Here is a 19,743-nt window from a genome sequence, read left to right as displayed (position 1 = left end):
CATCCCCACCACAATGAGAGGGGTAGAATAATTGGGGAATACATACTTACTATTAATCACACTTAATAAGCATTAATATATCAGAGCTTTCCCCAAATCTAGTAAAAGCAAAGGGATAAACTGATTTTTCCATGGTAAGGCCTCCCATTGAATTAGAAAGAAATGTCGCTGTATGAAGATGTTTTGACTGAAAACAGAAGTGCGGGGAGTGCTTAATCCTTTTTTTTTGAGTGGATAGTTTCAACGTTAGTGACAATATAATTCTATCAAAACTGTCTCCCTACTCACGGAAGTTTTCATCAAATAAAGGATCATTGTTAAACTGTATGTGGCCACCATCTAGTTACATTCAGTAGGTGGATTTAAACCCTTATTTGAATTTGTTTGCCAATTTTATTTACATAAAAATTAGGTGCAGTGTGCAAAAATGCAGCACTTCAACAATAAACCAATTATTATCAGCCAAGAACTCTTGATTTCCATGTGATAGAAAGAGCCACAAATATTTCATTCATTATTAATATCCAAGTCTTGTGTATTAGTTACTATATGACGTTGGCTTTCACCCTCTGAATAGCTTTGTTCCTATAAGACTAGCAAAACAGTTTTCCAATCTATGCTACAGTGATTTTTATAAGTAATTTTAAGCAAAGTTCTGCAGTAGACATGAGTAACATTTTTAATTTTTTACATAGGCCTGTGGATTTCTTGACAAATGCTGTTTTAAATGATATTCCTCAAGATGAGATTTCAAAAATATAAAAAAAAGATTTATATTGGTTTGAAAAATATATTATATGAGATTTGCCACTGTCACATACAGACCTAGAAGGCAAACTGGCATCTCACCTTTCTTTGCCAACACACTGGAATATATTTTTAAAATCAGCATTCAGCTGATTTTAAAATCAGTGACAGTGGTTGTCCAGATGATTGAAAGTGACTTATGTTTACCTCATATTTACATTGTACTTCTGCCTTGCAAAGATGTCAGTGTGCATTCACATTTCATCCTTGTAGTAAACAGGTGAGATAAATTTTGAAACAGAATCATGCTGAAAAATATAAGCTACTTTTGTTATCATTTATATTAAATTTGGAAAATCCATAATTTTTAGATATAGCTGAATTACTAATTCCTGCATAATTTGTATCTAATGCTACTGGATTCATATACTCACTGAGCCAAAACAAATTATGTATTGGTCTGGCACATATGAACGTAGCATCTCCAGTTTGTAGAGTTGGAAGTAGATTTGTGAACAAGGATATTAGTGAATTTTGTGGGCCCATATAAGATAAGATATTGCTTAATTGTTATAGTTACATTAACAAAGAAAATTTCAGCTCTTTCCCAGGTCTAAACTTGCAGTAATCTAATCTTCATTAGAGACAATAATAGCCTATTTAGTAGGTATGTCTTATATTCTTATACAAGCTTTCCTGCCCTTTCAAATAATTGAAAAATAAAAGAATTATCATACAAACATTTCAGTACTGATTAATGCAACATCTAGCTTTTGAAAGCAATTAAAAACTGTTTATATGTGTTCTAATATATACCTAATTATATTTTAATGTATTTGATATATTAATGTATCTCATATAATAAGTAGAAGGTTTGGATGAATCCTAATGCCTCCAGTTCCTTAACTTTAATTTAAATAGAAGTGTTTTATATATATAAATTAGGAAAATAATCCTTGGAATGAGCTCTTTTATTAACTGGTATTTATTTCTCCACATAATTACAATCATTTACTACTCACTTTGACTAGTAAAGCCATCATGAAAGAACTCCACACTTTACTTCTTAAAACAAGTTTGGACAGTCTTTTCCACCTTTTCACTTCAGTTACATAGATGCCCAGTTGATTGAAAATATGATATGAGGGGAATCATTCTCATTTTCACCTCATTATGTATTGCAATGTAGTTTAGTCTTGTGTTTAAGGAACTAGGCTAGAAACCAGGAAATTGGGAGTTCTAGTTCTGCCTTAGGCATGCAAGCCAGCTGGGTGACTTTGGGCCAGTCATTCACACTTAGCGTAATTCAAGTCCCAGGATTGTTGTTGTGTGGAAAATAGGTGGAGGAAAGAGTATTTAAGTATGTTTGCCACCTTGAATTACTTATAAAAATAATAAAGGTGAAATAAAAAATATCTTAAAAATGCTGAAAAAACCAATCAAAATTCTCTCCTTTGGACATATGCTTATGAAATTGTAATTTTAACAGAAATAACTTACATTGTTGCTTTTCTGTTCAGAATTCATTCAAAGTAATTCTGGCCATGTAAGCTTATTTGTGCAAACCATCTTTTCTCTTGGTTTTCTTGGAAAGATGCACTGGATGCCAGAGCTGTTCCAAAAAATAAAAAATAAAATAAAATGGCATATTTGAAGAGAAGGTACGGTATTTGAATCTCAAATATATTAGCTCTATGCTCATTTCCAATTAATTGCAAATTGAAATGTACACAATGTATACTTCATATCATGATACCATATGAGCTCACATCTCTAGTACATAATAATTCCAATATTCCAAAAATATTCCCTGAAAAAAAATCAATATTAGACCACTTTGCAATTGAAAGCCCTGAACTTAATCTGTTTTAAATGGATGTTGGTGATTTTTCTATCCAACTTTTTAACTCCTTGAAACAATATAGGAAAGAATTGTGAGATTTATGTTTCTTCCTTTTAAAGAAACACAAACATAAACATGGAATTAAAAGGAATCATCTTCATCTCTATTTTTTTCAGCTTTCTATTTGGTTTCTTTATTTCCTTGGAAGCATAAGAGATAACTTAAAAAAACTGAAAAGGACAAGAGAAGGAAAGCAACACTTGTATTTGCCAACTATCCACCGTGAAAGACATGAAATGCCAGGTCATTACTACTATGCCAAAACAGCTGTACTGCTGTGTTCCCCAATCTGACATCCATCCAGAAATGACAGCCAATATAGTATAATGGCTAAGGGAAACTTGCAGTCCTGTACCAGCAATAGAAGGCAAGAACTTAAATCAGTATTCTTTATAGCAGCTATAAATCTCACAGTAACACAGGAATGACACAGGGGAGGCCCATTTTTAGTGAGTCATTTTGAGGAGCTTCACTAAATGCCTCTGGTCTATTCACTTGATCATTCCTTGTATATGAGGGCTAAGGTGGCAGGTCAGGTACTCTGCTAGATTCTAGAGAGCCAACTGGTACCTGAGAGTTCAAGTTCAGAACTTGTGAAGGCCCTGCTCCTCCACTTCAAAATCTGAATCATCAAGTAGGTCATGACATCCATGTTCTAGTTTACCCTCAGCCAAAGAAGTTGACTTCTGGTAAGTAACACAATTCATTCAGTCCAACCAATCCACAAGGTTTTGTTTGGGAAAGATGGGAGGATGGAAGGCTAGCGACACTACCTCAAGCCCCTGAAGGTCAAGCAGAACATAAATCTAATAAATAAATAAATGTCCCTACTTCGTTATCTTCTAATATGTTGCAGTAAAGCCAGCAAAATCTCCAGCACTGGTAAATTTAGCACTTTGAGCACCATCCTGGAAGATAATTTGTTGTGACAGATAGAGGACTGAAGCCATATTGAATCTTCTTGTTAGGTTTAAAAATGCTAACAACGTGAATTCTGAAACACTCAACTTGTCACAAAATAAATATTGTGCTAAATAAACAATAACAAAACTGGGTTTGCTTTGGAATAAACCTTCCCAAATTAAACTGTTTTCCAGATATTTGATATTTCAACTTCCAGAATTCTAAGCAATACCCATTTTGCTGGAAATTCTATATCTCCACATGCAAATATCTCAAGAATGTCTAAACTGGTAAACAGTGTTCTAAATTTTTTTTTAAAGTTACAGGTAGTCCTTGAGTTATGCCATGGTTCTTAAGTGAATCCACTGCAGTTAAGTGCCATGATAGTTAAGTGAAACTGGCTTTCCCATTGACTCTGCTTGTCAGAAGGTCACAAAAGCTGATCACATTATCCCAAGACATTGCAACTGTCATAAATATGAATCAGTCTCCAAGCATCCGAAGTATGATCATGTGACCATGGGGATGCTGCAATGGTCATAAGTGTGGAAAACGGTCATGTCACTTTTTGCAGTGCCGCTGTAACTTTGGTTACTAAATGAACTGCTATAAGTCAAGGACTACCTATATTTTGTTTTATCAAAACCCCTGAATTATGGATCTGGCAGGCTATGCATCTGAAAATGAATGGGTGTCAATCACCAATCCAAAAATTGTGTCTATAGCGTTAAAAGCTCTGAGGCACCAATGCAAGATTCAGGTGCTGTGCTTCTCCAGTGGTACTTCTTTAATTCTTTCATTCACCTACCATTGCCTGCAAGAACATAGAATGTAGAATATACATAGAACATAGAATATACCAAAAGATGAAGATGTTGTTCCTTCTCTTAGAAGGTATTAATACAATTATTGTATCTTGGCAAAGCCTTCACAATCTTAGGAGGGAACTGTAATTTGCCTTAATGCATTTGCTTTGGATTAAAGGCAACTGCGACCAGTCCAACTAACATTTTACTAGGTCAATATGGATCATATACAAAATAACAGAGGCTAGCACTTTTACTGGCTGCCAATCATAGAACAAACTTATTGAGGAAGAACCGCTATGTCTCTACTCTATTAGGGGCAGTATACAAGAATTTGTACATTCATTGCTAGTTATGCTGTAATTCTGTCATGCTCTGGGTTTACTGCATTATCAGCAAGCCTAATATTAACAATGGTAAACAGCAGATAACTTATTACAAAGCCTATTTTGTATTACTTGAAGCTATTTGCCAATAATAATTAATCAGTTTCGCTAACATCTAGATTATTGTATAGATCAAATAGGTTGTTTATTCAAAAGAAACCTCATGGATGCAACCTAACAACAGACGTTTACTGATTAACTAAAGGCTGCAGAAAACAGTCTGGAACACTTAAATTATACTTTTAATTGCAACTATTAAAATAAGTAATATTTTAACTCTTCTGAATCATATGTTCAACACAGGAGCTATGAGTGAGAACCGTCAATAAATGCCTTGCAAATATTTTATTCTTTATGTTAATTTGGAAATTTTTGTTGCTATTGTATTATCTATTACTATGTACTTGTATGTTTGTATTTGCATAATTATGCTTGGTTTAGTATTGAAATATTTTTCTCTGTATAAGCTAATTAAACATAAGCAAACATATTTCAAGTACAAAAGAATCACCTCTACATTTATAAATGTTTTTTGTTTTATTACCATATACCTTCTCAAAGGCAAAACAGAAGTGTAGGTAAAGCCTTAATCAACTATGATGTTATTGTGACAATTGCTCTGAAGGATAACATACAAAGTTTGCTATAACTTAACAGTGTATTTCCAACACCATTCATGGGGCCAAAAAGCCGATAAAATTCCCTTCAGATTAGTAGAGTGAAACTTTTACAAATAGTTTTTGCTATAATCCAACAGAATAGATAAATTCACAGGCAACAGCTCTGCCAAAGTATAAGCAATGCAGTCTCTATTCTCCCTTACAAAACAATGTTATGAAAATAAATCTAATAGACAAATGGGAAATAGACAACTAAATACTCAAAGTTGCATCACTGGTTTTCACCACATGCTATAGCAATGTTTAATGCAGCTTATGAAACAATCTGATGTCTAATTAAAATTGAAAACTCCAAGAATCTTAAAACTATGTAATTAAAATATCTTAAGAGATACATTTAATAAGGACATAAATGTAATCTAAATATTCTAAAATTCTACCTTCCATAACCTCTAACTGGGCAAAATGGTGCATCATAGGACAACAATTTTAGACTCTAGGCTCTTCAAATGGGCTAACTTACAGAATGTGTACAAAATCCAGGACCCATGCTGCTGAAAAACTGAAATCTGGCAAATTTTATGAAATATTTTATGACATAAAATTATCATAAAGCATTTTATAACACAATTAGATACCCTACAACCCTTTGGGTCATCCTTTCAGAGATATTTCCACACCAGATTCCTCAATGCTGTCAACAGTCACAGAGCTTCTAATGTATGTCTTCACTGAAGAAGTTGGCTACATTCAAAGATATATCTGTCTTGAAAATAGCCCATGCTGAATTATGTAGCAGTCAAATATCAGCACAGGAAATGTTTTTGATGTTTTGTATTATATAAAAAATCATTTAAAATGGTATATATGTTAATGTATGTAAATATATAGCAATAAAAACTAAAGGCTAAATTACAAAATAATTAGCAAAAAATACATGGATGGAATATTTGGTTTATCTGCTGTTACTGGTGATCGGTTCTGATCACCACTGATGGAAATATTAAGCATTACAGAGGACAAACATACAAAAGTAATATAAAAAACCAAGATTGATAAATGTGAACAAGCAGCCTTGTAAATGATGCAGAGATCAGAGAGCACTCTGGAACAGCTTTACAGAACAATAGTAATACCAGGGGCAAACTGACTGATTTTATGCAGGAATGCAGACACAGGACAACATAGTCACACAGGACAACATATTCAACACAGAGTCACAGGTATTCAGGATGTAGGATCTTTCTGAAGAGAGTGCACTACAACATGATGAAGTTTAGGAACGTGTGGCTCCATACTGTATGCCACAGGTGTTGCAGGCAGGATAAAAATCTAACCTATTTAAATGAGCTTGGTACTACTTGATGATCTTAACCCACAGCTTAGCAAAATTTACTGTTAACCACATTTTCAAAATGTAACAAGTTTCGATTATTTGCAAGAAATTTCATACAGCCTTAATTTCCTGATTCTTTGTTTCTGTTAACATTTTGAAATAGTCTGTGGGTAACCTAATTTCTTTAGTTCCCCATTCCTTTCCTGCACTAGTTAAAACATGCCTTTAAGTAAGATACTAACAGATTTGGAATAGCTTTAACTTCTTTTTTATGTTGAGAATCATACGGTCATACAAGTATACTAATATCTTTTGCATTGTTTCAATTTGTTTTTATTGATGCAATTTCAGAATTTTTAATTATTTCAACAGCTTCAAATACAGGGATAGCAATATAAAAACAGAATAGCACTGATGTTTACTCAGATAACCATCATTAACTGAAAATATGTTATTATCAAGAATATGGTATTATGGTTCTGCAACACTTCAGATTTAATCTCCAAAGATGATTCAGAGTGTAAATGTTAATAACTGTCTAAAACTCCTTAAAGGCACAGCTACTTTAAGGAGATGTAGAGTAGTCCTACATTTGGGAAGTTGAATACAAAGTATCTTATCTATATTGGAATGATTAGCTGACATTTAATACTATTTTCCTTGTGGTTATTAAGCAAACCACGTAGTTAAGTCAATCCAGCACACTCAATGGCCATTTTTTCTGTTTCCAGAAAATGACAAACAGTGTTGGAAATTGTGGTCACATGACAATGGGATGATACAATCAGTTGTAAATGTGTGCTGGTTTGCCAAGTGCTCAAAATGCAGTTACATGGTGAGGAGGGGTCATTTTACAATAGCAGAAGTACTTTATGGGTCGTAAAGAACTCTTTCCAAAGCCACTGTAATTTTGAAGAGTTGTTAACTGTATAAGGTAAAGACTGAGATATGTGCAAGCATAGTGAATTTGCACATGTCAGCCTGAATACACAATGGGAATAAAAGTGCTATGGCCCTTGGTCAAGCAATCAGTGGGCCAAAGTCCAATTTTCTTTTTCACCTGATCAAACCACTGCATCATGTGAGCTGGAAAAGGAAAAGTGATTTAATAAAAAAATATATGAATTTACTCTTGCTTTACAATGAATTAAGGATTTAAGAAACTAGCTATTATACAAATTATGAAACTAGCCTGAAATTAAACTGAAGGAATTCCTGTCCTTAATTTCCTTGATTTATCAGAGATGAGTGCAACTGCTACTGCCTAGTGGACCATAGCAACTAAGTATTTTTGCTGTTATTGCTGCTGTCCCCGCCAAAGTTCAGTAGCAGTAGATTCCTGTTTGAACAGTACAGTACAATCACTTCCAAACGTTTTTTTAAAATAAAATTGCACTTACAGAAAACCTGAAGTATTCCATTGCCATGTTTAATCAAAGTATTTTGAACATTTTTTTTGATAAACATAGTTAATAGTTAATCTCAAAAAAGAACAATGTAAAAATAGTAAATGCAAATATAATCCCAATGGTGAAGCAGTAATTCCAAATTTACAAATGTTTATATGTCATCATTTTCATAGTAGTCTGGTTCAGACAATAATGATTTACCCAGCCAACAAAGCACACTGTACTTATATCCTTCCTCATCCATTTTCTTAAAAAAAAGTTTTACAAAAAAGAGTTTTCTATTACATGGTATTGGCATAAAGCCCAGTTAAGCAAAACATGCTTACTCATAAAGACTTGAGGCAAACCAAGTGCATTATCCTGTATAATGCAGATTACTTCTGGCTGAAATATTATAAATTGGACATCATAACCATAAACCAGGGATATGATTTTTTGTGTAAGGATGCTGAAGGCTATAGTAAGTACCACATGTACACTGGCTTTTTTATGTCACACTGAAAATGGAAAGACAGAATTAAGAGGACTGTAGTTCTCTACATTTGAATTCTTTTAGTTATAATGCGTAACAACTATATAAAAAAGAAGTATCTCAATTCACAAATTTGTACTAAGCCATAGTATATTTGGTTTGGTCTGAGGGCAGTATATTAATGAAAGTCAATTAATAAAACATGTTTTTAGGGCAGGAGACTATGGGATATGGATTTGTTGTAGCTTACTGGTTGCAGTTCAGCATGAACAAGGCATCATTGTTTCTTTTCAATTTTCTGGCTTACATATTGTTTGTTTTTATGCCTCCCTAAGCTTCTTACTGATCTACGGAGGAATTATGCAACAGCAGATAAAAACTAGGAGGGGGGGAATCAGAAACTACCAAATAAGCTATAATTTCTTTGCTTATGTACCAGTTTATGTCAGATTATTATTTTTATTATTTATTTATTATATTTTTATACCGCCCTTCTCCCGAAGGACTCAGGGCGGTGTACAGGGCAATAAATATAAAAACAGAATACAAAAGTTAAAAAACGATTAAATATAATGCCCAAGTTTAAAACAGTAATTAAAAACATATTAAAACCCCAACCCTAACCCATCAAACCAGGTCAGATTGCTCAAATAAATACGTTTTTAGATCGCACTGGAAGGAGTGAAGGTCAGGGGCCATCCGGAGCTCAACCGGCAAGCGGTTCCACAGGTCTGGCACGCCCACAGAGAACGCCCTCCCCCTGGGGGCCGCCAATCGACATTATATAAAATACACATTATTTCTCTTCCATGTGTGCAGCATTTCCCCCCAACATATGTACAATAACACAGCATTGTATGAATAAAGCAGAAGGCTCTCTCATTTATTATTTTATTCCATTTCAAGGACCATCTAATCATCAAGTACTTTTACTCCGGCGTTATGGAATCAACTGCCGGTTGAGCTCCGGATGGCATCGGACCTTCGCTCCTTCCGGCGCGGGCTGAAGACCCACCTATTTGAACTAGCTGGTCTGGCCTGATGGGGAATATTAGGGTTTTTTAATGGGTTTTTTACTGTTTTTATTGTTATTGTATTTTAATTGGGCATTGTTTAATTTCTTTTTAATTTTTGTACTGTTATTTATATATGCCCTGTTAACCGCCCTGAGTCTTTCGGGAGAAGGGCGGTATACAAATTGAATAAATTAATAATAATAATAATAATAATAATAATAATAATAATAATAATAACAACAACAACAACAACAACAGATGGATAAAACCATCAATCAACAGATTTGTGAAAACTCACCTCCCATCCCAATCTAGTTCTAAGAGAGTGATTTTTTTTGTTTTTTGCTCTAGGACAGGGGTGTCAAACTTGCTGTGTCATGTGACATGTATCGTGACTTTTTTTCCATTGCCAGAGCTGGGGTGGGCATGGCTTCCATGTGACGCATCCGGCCCATGGGCCAGCAGTTTGACACCCCTTGCTCTAGGAGATCATACTCATTTAAAGAACAAATGAAGTCAACAGAATCCAGCAACTGCTTTAACTTGCCATGAATTAAAACTGCAGGGACAACACCTGAAACAGGTCATGTTACTGTGGCAGACTAAACCTTAACAGCTATTATAATAAACTTTATGTTGGCATTTTTCTGCTAGCTCTGTTGTGATTCAGGGTCAGCCTGTGGGTTCGGCAGTTGGGTTGGACGACTCAGAGGAGGAGGGGGGTGTTGAAGACCTTGCTGAGGGGGTTGAAGATCTTGCTGATGATAGCCCTCAGGCAGGCCCCTCCCACTTGGTCACCATGGAGACCCAGCTGTGTGAGCCTGACAGTGTGGATGAAGATGACCCACAGCTGGCCCTGTTCAAGGACGCCCGACGCAGGAGGCAGTCAAGTAGGAGTAAACAGAGGAAGGCAATGGGGCTTCTCGGAAGGAGGCATAGAGAAGCCACGCCCTGAACTCTTTATAAAGGGAATGTGTGGGGAGGGCTGGTTTGCTGAAAGCAACTGCTCAGATAGTGTTTCAAAGCTCCTGTATCTTGGTTCGTGTCTTGTTTGCTTTTGTTGTAATAAATTTGGCAGACGTTATTCCAGCCTCTTGCTGTTTGTAAAGGGGTTGCCTTTTCTGCAGGGCCGGTAGCAGGCTGGTACAGAACAAGCTCATGGACTGGTGGCCTGAATTTCAACATCTAACTTTTTAATTGCATTTTTTTAATCTTGGTCTAGAATTCATAATTTGAATTACCAGTTATAGTTATGAATTATTGCATAATCCCAGATATTAACTTATTTAGTACTGACAAAAAACTTAAAATTCATATAAGATACTTCCAATATGCAGATTTATAATGTTTCTATATTTTAAACTAATTTTATAATATTCACAAATCTCATTTTTTAATGTTTTTGTTCTATATTGTACTTGCAAAAATAACAAATTAGGGAGGGGGAAAAGAACAAGTCATATTCAAGATGGTCCTAAACATTTTAATGCTATAAACATATTTGGACCGATTATCTGAAATATTTTATTTTTCCCCTTTTAATCTACCGATGCTCTCAGCTCATTAGAAACTTTTTTTTTGCTGTGGGCATTTTTCATCACTGGTAATTAATAACATTTAATACAAACACTCAAATATAACTGGGTTATATGACAATTTGTATATTTACTGTAGATGTAAAATATATGTAATGTCTATGAAACCTTGTAAATATCACTTAAATAAGTTATAAAAATTGCACTCTATTTTCCCATAAGATTCATGAAGCACCTTTTCAAATTAGTCTATGATCATTAGCTTTTCAGTTTGTCACTTCTACCCATTGTGATTGTCATGTCTGTTTCCATGACAGTATGTAAAATAACATTATCTGCCTGATCTAAACACATCCTGCTCTCTTATAAACTTACAATATTTAGTACAAGTCCATTCAATAATTACATGCACACCTGCAGTAGCAGAAGTTCATTCAAGCAGGAAAAAAACTCATATAAAACAAAAGCCAAACCAAGGTCAACTCATAGTTTTGCAAGACTCTTATTCATTGTCTTCTTCTACCTTCTAGAAGTCATAGACATTCAGTATTTATATATCCATTACTTGCAATCAATAGTGAAGGAGTTTATAATTAAAATACAATAATAAAAATATTTTTTAAATAGACAAGGTAGGAGAAATGTAAAACAACCAGCCAACTAGTTGTCCAACTTTCAAAGTCACCATCTTTAGCTTAAACCTATTAAAAACATTATTTAAAAGCATAATAAGGATAACTGTTACCTTCAAAAATCCTGTCTGATTTCTCCCGTTCTTGCTTCAGATAGCACAATGGAATAGAAGTGAACTCCAAGAAGTAGCTTAATTACAAGGCAGTTTAGGATGATTCAAGCAAAGAATATCTATTTTATTGTTACAAATTTTAAATGTTAGAAATAACAACCTGCCCAAGCAATATTTCTGTAATATCAAAACATCTTTCACTGTCTTCCACTTAAACACATATTACATGTCTTGTAGGTAATTCTTAGTATCTCTAATAAAACAAAAAACAATGGACCTATAAAAATAACCCCCAGAAGCCAAAGTCCTGTACAACTATCAGTTCTTTAGGGTCCCCTTTTATGATGGGAATTTGCTAAATTTGATCATTTATAAATGGGGACCTGTTGATAGACAAAGAAGCAGGAGCAACCAAGAAGCAACCAATAGTGGTCTGTACTCTATAATGAAACTAACTGGGATGGTGATGGCAAACCTATGATTAGCATGTCAAAGATGAGACACCAGTACTCACCAGGCACCCAACAACTATTTTTGGAAACACATCCATTCTTTCATGATGTTGGGAAGCTGCAGAAGCCATGAAAGAATGGGGTGTGCCTCCCCTCCCCCCCATAGACTCGAGAAGTCAGGTGAGAAGGCTTGTGTGCCTTGGGGAACAGTGTGAGGTGGCCTTTTAGAGTGGCAACAATGGTGCTACAGCTGAAGTCAAGGGCCACTGTTCAGAGTGGCCTAGATGGTGGGGAGATAGAGAATTGTTTCTCTTTTGTTGGGGGATGGGGATGACATGTCAGCAGAATCAGGTTTGACATTTTCCAAATTTTTGATATGCCAGGCCCAAAAGATTCGCCATCACTGAATTGGGGAACAGGACTGCCCATTAGTCAATGAATATTCTACATCCCACTCCTTCCCTACAATAGAATATTATGTCAATTTCAAAAGTATTTTCTTTTTTTGCTAGAATGGGTAATTAATTGGCTGCTGCAAGTACTGCCTTTTGCAGCATGCTTTGGCTGCAGAGAGACAGACCGAATCAAGGCTTGCTAAAAAAATCTGGATCAGACCAGAGAAAACTCAAGCCTGGCCATGTTACAGATAAATGAGAATTTGCTCCAAATTATCCGTCTCCACCTGATCCATGGTTCTGTTGAATCAAATACTCCTAATTGTTACCTGCTTACGACAATCCAAATTAAAACACAGAAAATTTACAAGACTCCAGTCCATTTCTTTATATTTTCTGCCTTAAGATTTCTCTGATGTTGTTCTGTTATTAAAAACTTGAAAGAAAGAAAAAACAAGTGAAAAACTGACACACTTTTTGCTCACCTTTAACCATTATTATACTAAATTGTTTAAGGGTATAAATGAAGACTTAGTTCCTTTTGCTGAATTCCTGATTGAAGCTTAGACTGAATACCAGAAAGATAGTGGTTAGAATAGTGCTGGCAAAGAGACTCCTCAACTTGGTTTGGCTGCACTTCTCACAAATGGCTCTGGCTTTGTAATCTTGGAGTTCTCCTGCATCACGGCTTATTCTTGAACAGCAAGCAGAGCCTGTGGACTGGAGGAGCAAATTGACCTATTGTAGCCATTTTTGGAACAGGAAGCTTTGCTTTCTGTACAAATGGCCTCATCACCTTGCATCAGATGATTGTAATTTATGCTACACGGAGCTGCTCTTGAAAACTATTTAGAAACTCGTTAGTTTAGTTGACAGTTATTATCTTTAAAACCTCTGTGGCTTAGTCTTGGATATCTTCATGACAATCTTCTCAGAAATGATCTTGCCCACACAGTGAGATGTAGTAGAAAGGATTTGTGGAAAATCCCAAACCTAGAGAGATGTCTACAGAACTCTGTGCTTGAACTTTCTTAGTGATGACACTCTGCCTTTTAACTCAGATACTCAAACCCTATTATATTCTTCAAAGATTCATGATATTTATACCTTTTCAGAGAAGTATTTGGAATGCCTGAATATTTTGCTTTCCAAGGGGTGACACATTATGGCCTTGTGGCTGTTATGGTTATGCTACTGATGTTCTATTGTTTATTTCTTTATTTATAATTTGATTTGATTTGATTTCTATAGCTAAATAAATAAAGGCAACTATTTATTTGTAGCTTAAAATAAACCCCATAAATAGTTAAATAAGATAGGTTGTATGAATTATTCGGTTTACTTGCTTAGCAATTGACTAAATTTAATATAAAATATACACCATTAGCATATATCAAACAAAAAATTACTTAATGCAAAATATAACTCAATGTTCAGGAAGAAAAGAGAAGCGCAGAATGCAAATTCAAATAAGCTCTTTTATACTTCTCCAGGATAGTTCTGTACTATGATTATTTATTTACTTATCAAACTTAACAGCCCATCTCACTCATACATATGGAGACAAACAATATCATCTGAGCATAGTTTTCTTACTATTCTCACACTAAGTAATTGATGCCATGCTCAGGTTCCTCATCTTTTTGTTGCTACTGACAAATTGTAGAGTGGAGGAACAAAACATGCATGTGAAAATGTGGCAGGCCTACAGTTTTCTCCAAAATTATTGGACTGCAAGATTGAAAAGCTCAGGAAATATTTTAGTATGATATAATACAACTGAGAGAGAAGGTAGGTGAATGTGTGTACCTTCATGTAGAATCCTGCATGTTTTCCACTTTGTAGTCCCAGTGCTTCTAACATTTCCTGGAAAGTCCCTACAGGCTTCTTTTCTTGGGACTCAGAAACCCTACTATAGTTGCCTAAGGGATTTATCATTTTAACATTTTATATTGTATATTATTTATTATTTTAACTGGAATTATTATAATATTTTCAATTAATTCAACCACAGTTTGGGACTGTTTAGAATAATGAACAGATTCTAAAGAATAAGTAACAAAGGTTACATAATGAGTTACCTAACAGGTAATAAAGAAAAGGCACTGCCACAAACTTTTGGTTTAGTTCAGTGTCGTCCAACAAAAAAAGTGTATCTTCTACCAGGAAATGGGGAAGGACAGGAATAAAGCCCCAGATTGGTGGGAAAAATTATTTTAAGCTTAAATGCTTAAGACCAGAAGAATTGCACTGTACGATATTGATGGTATCACAGAATCCTTGTACGTTATCTTCAGAAACCCTCAATTACTGGTGAAGTACCAGATGTTCCTATTTTGAACAAATGGAAATTTGAAGATCCAGCAAACTACATTTCGGAATGACACTTGTATTTAGGAAGACTCTATAATGGATCATAGAGATCAATGCACAATACAATAATCAGAAGTTAGCATGCATTTATCAATACAGTTAAAGCTAGTTCTTTCCTAGACATTTGGGCCAGGAGTTCTCAATTTGAAGATTTACAGTATATTTCAGTTCCAGCCACTATTTTATTATTTAGGACATTTTAATGGTAACTGTTGTATTTTGTTCTTTTTTTTTTCTTTCCTTGCTTCTATACCACTTAGAATCAGGGTGTCTTAATTGGGCAGGCGTATAAATGCTTCAAATAAATACATTTTAACTGTATCAAAGTACATTACAGCAGATGGGACATTGATTAGCAAGCTTGAGGGCCTCATCGTATGAAAATTAATACTCAAAGTGCTCACTAGTGGTACATCATAAAATTGAGCAGGGGCATCAAGTGAAATGCTACAAAAATCAGTTTTCCATTTTAAAGTTATTTTTTTACTTGAATAACTAGGTGTGTCAATTTTGCTGATGACACAAATATTCTAGAAGCCGTAAAATTCAAAAGGATTTTGAGCAGTTACAGAAATAAGCTGAAAGTAATATGGTGACTAAAATGCGTAAACGTTTAACTATAATTTATTTTTTCTAGAAACAGACCAAATGCATAATTACTAGATGAGAAAAAAAGTATCGGAATAGCATCTCATTGCCTATTCACTATAAGGCACTGTGTGTTATGTCTACAAAAAAGGCAAATGTAATTTCTAAGTTACACCAACAGAAACACAATTCTAAATCACAGAAATAATTTTATTTTCCTCTTAACAGAGCAGTTCAAAGGGAGAATTAATTACCAAGAGAGGGGCCTGGTTTTCACAAATTACATTAACTTCCCACAAAAACCAACCATAGAAGCAAACAACATTTAAATATATTGGTCAGGAAAGACTATTTAAATAGTCAAACATGAAAATTCCCAATTTACATAATGCTTGAATAGGCTTACAAAATCAAGTTAATAAAAGCAAGGTTTTCTGAATCTGCACAAACATCCCTGAATTTTCTAGCAAGACTGGAATGCGTATCTGAAAACCTAACATTATTCTTTATGACAATCATCTCCCTATTTTGCAGGCACCATAGCTGGTATTATTAAAACTATTCTCTAATTATCTCCATGAAAAGCTCATCAAGCCACAAAATGCATTTCTTCTAGTGTATTCAAGATAAAATTAATATTCTTCACAGCACTTAAGTACTTGCAATATAATCATGTTTAATGAGTGGTTTTTCTCAACCTGAAACCCACAACCAAAATGAAAAAAATGCCCCTGTAAACCATCAGCCTAGACTGCCTATAACAGTGATCTACAGTAATCATCAGATAGCCATCTTAGCAGAGGAAGAAAGGAAAATAAATTGGCTGGCAGGAGGAGAAACACAAGAACTCTCAATATGGACTCTGGTTCTACCACTACCAAAAAACATCTTTTCGAAAAATTACCCTCAACGAATCCACATCTGGATTTACATAGGTCACCTATTTTCTATTAATTAAAATGCCACCCAAAAAGTATACAAATGCATAAATATACTATAAGAAAGTTGCCAACAACTATCAAAAACTATTTTAATGAAGCAATACACATAACTGCAAGGCTTGTATTTCAATGAAATCTCAAATTCAGTGAGCATGTGCAAACTGAGAAAAATGACTAATTTACTCAAGGCTCTGAGACTGTAATAAGAAGTATCACAATGAGCTCTTAGGATTTGGAAAGAGAGAACATAATTGACCCAAGCAACTTCCCCTTCCTCATTTACGAATTTCAAAGGATTACCCAGAAAGATACCAACTGTCAACAGGAAGGGCCGGGTTTGGGTCTGTTATACGGTTGACACAGCAATAATCTTTATCTTAATTAAATAACACTATAAATCCTCATCTAATTTCAGAAAATAGTGAGAATTCAGCCATTTTTACCCAACACCCAGATTTTTGGACTATATTTCCGTGTATTTTTATTACATACTATTGTTGCCTCTTCCTGGAAAGCGAAAAAGTGGAAACAGCTGGAGAATAGCTTTTTGTAAGAAGAGTTCCAAACATCACAACACGAAAGCTATATCCTCTCAAATATTATCTAAATAAAAACAATAAATGCTACTAATCTTTAACTCATTGTAATCATTAAAATGGAAGTAGTTGACTCTCACCTTCCAGGGCTATGGTGCAATCAAAGAAGATTAGCACTCTACAGAACATGGCATGCCCAAAAACTGATAACATCTTTTCTACAAAGCCCAAGGTTTTTAACATTAGCAGTTCTGCTAAGCATAGCACAGCTCTTTCTAGCCTTCTTGTTCATCCCAACTGATTGTGAGGTGACTAAACTTCACATGACCATTTGAAAAAGAAGGCAGCAGGCGTCTGCCTCTGTGCTTATTAAGCAAACTACTCTTGCAATTTTTTAATGAAGATGTCAAGACACACATTTTTGCCTTCTTACTATGCTTACGAGGGAGTTAAATATTATTTGGGGAGGAGAGAAAGGAGGAGAGCAGGAATGCATACACCCACGTACGTTAACACACCTCCGATGGCGCCACAATCTTTTTAAGCTGAATGCAATCTACGAAAGAACAGAATCTTCAATTAAATAAAACCAGCCTTGTGGCGGGGGATTTCCTTTCTTTGTTTTGCTTACATCGCATCTCTCTAGTCTAGACGGTTTTGCTGGACCTACAGCCGAGTAGTAAAATATACGTCAGTGGTCTGGATAGAGATTCCCAAGGGCAGTTCAGGAGGCAGACTTTTTTTTCAACCGCGAATGTGTTCCGCACAGCTTCTCCGCCCCGAGTTGCCTTCCCCGTGGTGCTCCCTCCCCACTTACGAACCCAGTTGGACGGCAATGGGCACTACGGCAGGAAAAGGCGCCGGGGCTGCCTTCTCGTCCAACAGCTCGGGTGATTTCACTTTCCGGTCAACCGCATCTGGTTTCAGACACTTACCTGCTCAAGCGCGGATGGAGGCGGCAGTCGAACTCGCTTCCTGTTCCTTGAATCCGCGGCGGCGGCGGCTTTTCCTGTTCAGCCCCGTCGCCAGTAACACGTACTACCTGCTGGGCTGCAAGTAGCCTTCAGGCTGCGACAGAGGCTGTCCAGCTAAGGAAGCGAAGCCTTTTACTCCTCTGATGCAGGCACACGCGGAGGGTGGTGGTGGGGGGGTAAGCAATGGTGGCGCCGCTGGCGAACATTACCTAGGAAACAGCTTCCCACCAGCCCCTTCTCGCTCTCGCTCTCTCCGCCTTCTCATTTGTCTCAGCCAATCTCGGGGGAGCTCGTGAAAGAAGTCAGGCTCCGCAACCCCTACTTTCGTTTTCTTCTGGCATTCTCAAGATCTGTTACCCGCGAGGAGTGAGAGTTCCTCTTGGTAGGTTCGATCCGCCGCAAGCCAGATGCCTCCGCGCCGCAGGGGCTGCGGAGGGGAAAGCGGGGTTCTGGGTCCTTCGCTTCGAGCTGTAGCGGAGGAAGGACTGAACCGATTCCGCCGAGAAGAAATCGCGTAGCTTTTGGGGTTGTGGTGGGTGGAGGGAGGGAGGGAGGGAGGGACGGAAAGGAGGGAGTAGGTTGCATTGGCTGTGTTCCCACGACCAGCTAAAACCATGTTTATTGTTTACTTAGTCATTTTTGAGGTTGCGCAACTAACCCCTACGTTGAGATGTAACTGGCAACTTCATGACTCAGAGTGTTCTACGAACAAAGCCACTGAATTAACGTAGACATTGAATTCGATCCCATACAAAATGATATACCTGTGTACTCAATGGAGTATAATTACAAAGCATGCCTTAAATTTGTAGCTGGTAAAAGACTGAGCTTGGCAGTGATCCTTATGAGAAATAGCTCCCAGTTTGGAGAAATGCCTACTAAATTTTACCAGATTTAACATCGTTGTTACTTTTAAAATAACAAGCCTTTTATTTAGATAAAAATTGGTGTTAAGTTGACTTATTAAAACTTGGGCTCCTTTTTGTTTTTATTATTTTAATCTTGCTTTACACTGTTGTACTTGCTGCTTTCATATTTAGTCAAATTTCTATATAATTGATTAAAGTTTATATGAAATATAGATGTTAAGGCCTATCCTCTGTAGTGTCATCTTTGAAATTTGATATCTATACCTGTTAATTTGGGGTCACAGTCTTTACTTCTGTGGCTTCCCTTTCCAGTAGACTTATATAAGTGGTGATGTTTATATCTTAAGATACTACATTTGTCAAAAAACTGGGGACCACATATATAATATTTTCCTCTAATTCTACTTAAACCTCTGAAATTCCAAAATCCCTGTTAACACCCAAACCATTAGTATAATTAACTCAGAACTTAGGTTCTCACATAACAAAACATTTTATTTGTTATTGTTAATACATAATCAGCCACTGGTCTGCAAACCAGGAATCATGACAATTTATTGAACCCACTAAATTGTTATTTATTAAAAACAATGATGGCTCAGCCAGTAAACCAACCAAGGTATAAGATGCAACGTTCTTAATTCTCCAAAACTCTTCATGAAAAAAAGTTGTTTATAATATTGAATACCATTCTGAGAACTTTTTTAAAATAAAACTTTGGTTTGTTTTTTTAATTA

At 35.7% G+C, this 19,743-nt stretch overlaps 1 protein-coding gene across 5 annotated transcripts in view; it reads right to left on the bottom strand.

Annotated features, from left to right (window-relative positions):
• The window catches only part of PIK3CB (phosphatidylinositol-4,5-bisphosphate 3-kinase catalytic subunit beta), a 98,574-nt gene extending 80,223 nt beyond the window's left edge, over positions 1–18,351 (bottom strand). For 2 of the 5 annotated variants that reach the window (XM_083363611.1, XM_083363615.1), the window contains exons 1-2: positions 18,099–18,351; positions 2,248–2,359 (exon numbers count right to left, since the gene is read on the bottom strand). The gene's annotated coding sequence lies outside the window, so the exon portion shown is untranslated. The other 3 variants (XM_083363613.1, XM_083363612.1, XM_083363614.1) reach the window with 3 other exon arrangements.
• Between the last annotated feature and the right edge of the window lie 1,392 nt (positions 18,352–19,743).

Source organism: Vipera ursinii, assembly GCF_947247035.1.
Source record: "Vipera ursinii genome assembly, chromosome: 5".
Lineage (NCBI taxonomy): Eukaryota > Metazoa > Chordata > Lepidosauria > Squamata > Viperidae > Vipera > Vipera ursinii.
This window is presented reverse-complemented; position numbering and strand designations above follow the sequence as displayed.